The sequence below is a fragment of the Phyllostomus discolor genome, chromosome 6, assembly GCF_004126475.2.
Source record: "Phyllostomus discolor isolate MPI-MPIP mPhyDis1 chromosome 6, mPhyDis1.pri.v3, whole genome shotgun sequence".
Taxonomy (NCBI): Eukaryota; Metazoa; Chordata; class Mammalia; order Chiroptera; family Phyllostomidae; genus Phyllostomus; species Phyllostomus discolor.
Genome location: NC_040908.2, coordinates 5,772,134 through 5,773,961, shown reverse-complemented (window position 1 = coordinate 5,773,961; position 1,828 = coordinate 5,772,134).

Here is a 1,828-nt window from a genome sequence, read left to right as displayed (position 1 = left end):
GCTGGCTCTTCAAAGTCTCCTTCGGTTTTAGTTCTTGAATTTCAGAAGAGCTTCGGGCTGTTTACAGTAGTCCAATTAAATGTAACATAATGGATTAGGGAATGTAAAGAAAATGAGCTTCGAGGCCAGGAAGTTAAACCTGGAGCACGCTTACCGTCAGCTAGAAGAAGCAGTGAAGAGCGCGGTGACAGACGTCCTCACTCAACACGCATTAACCTACGTTTATTGACTGACCGTCTCCTGCGTGCTGGAGGTCAGGCTATGAATAAAACCCGGCACTTGTCTCTGAGATCTCCCTCATTCAGCTGGAGTGGCAGGAATTAGCACTGTGCTGGGAGTGTGTGGGAAGGACTGGAAACCCGAGAGGCATCCTTTTCTCCTGTGGCTGCTCTAACACATTGCCACTCTCTTAGTGACTTCAAACCACCTGAGTTTTTTTTATCATGAAGGTCTGCAGCTCAGAAGTCCAGCCTGGGCCTCACGGAGCTAAAATCAGGGTGCTGGCCGTGGGGCGTTCCTTCTGGAGACTCTAGGGGAGAATGCCAGCTTCTGGAGACTGTGCAGCTTGCCCAGCTCCCGGCCCCTTCCTCCATCTTCAAAGCTGGGCCTGAGCCATTCTCCCCCTTTGCCACAGTCACCTCCTCCCCTGCCTCCCTCTTTCCCCTTTAGGAACCTGTATGAATTTGCTTAGGCTGCACTAACAAAGTGCAAAGTCACAGACTGTGTGGACTAAACAACAGCAATTTATTGTTTTACAGTTCTGGGGGCTGGAAGTCAGAGGTCAAGGTGCTGGCGGGGTTGGCTCCCTCTGAGGCTGTGGGGGAGGGGCTGTCCCGGGCCCCTGTCCCGGCTCCTGGTGGTTAATTGGCAACCTTTGGCATTCCTTGCCTTGTAGAAACATCACTCCGACCCTGCCTTCATCTTTATGGGGTGTTCTCCCTGAATCTGTTTGCTCATCTCCAGGGTCCCCCTTTAAATGAGGGTACCCAGTCATATTGGATTAGGGGACCACCATACCCTAGTACGACCTCATGTGAATGGATTATAGACATAATCATCCCATTTCTGAATAAGGTCATATTCAGAGGTACTTCAGGTTAGTATTTCAATATATCAATTCTGAGGGACACAGGTCAAGCTGTAACAGGACCCTGATTACACAGGACCGATCCAGGTAATCCAGGATGCTCTCCCTTCCCAGGGCTCTTCATGCAGTCGTATCCGCAAGGTGACAGGTAGCACATCCACAGGTTCCATAGTCGAGGATGTGGAATTCTCTGGGAGGGGGGGCGGTGACTGTTATTCTGGCTACCACAGAAGGTTACCGGAGTCAGACATTATTGATGACCTAAGGGACGAGGGGATGGTCATGAGGCGGAGGCACTTTTCGGTGGAGGACACTGCAGGCAGGAGGCGCTGCACCCCGGACACTGGGGAAAACAGCGGTGCCTTCAGCAGACAGCACGGAACTGGCAGCTCAGGCTTCCTTTCATGTTCAGGCTCCCTTTGCTCCATGTGGCCCGCTGAACCATTCTCTCCACCTTGAAGCGCCTTCCCCGGCTTCCCGCCACACCGCCGGCTGCCTTTCCCTGTCGGCCGGCATCGCTGTCTCCTCCTCTCCGCTACTCCAGGGGCGGCACCCCTGCGGCCCGCCGGGTTCTGCCGCTGTCCCCTTTGGTAAATGAGGTTCCCTAGGCATGTGGCCACGCCCACTCATTTCTGCATTGTCTGTGCCAGGGTGTCAGTCATTTTCACCGGGGGCCACATCAGCCTTGTGGTTGCCTTCAAAGGGCTGAATATAATTATAGGACTGTATAAATGTCACTAC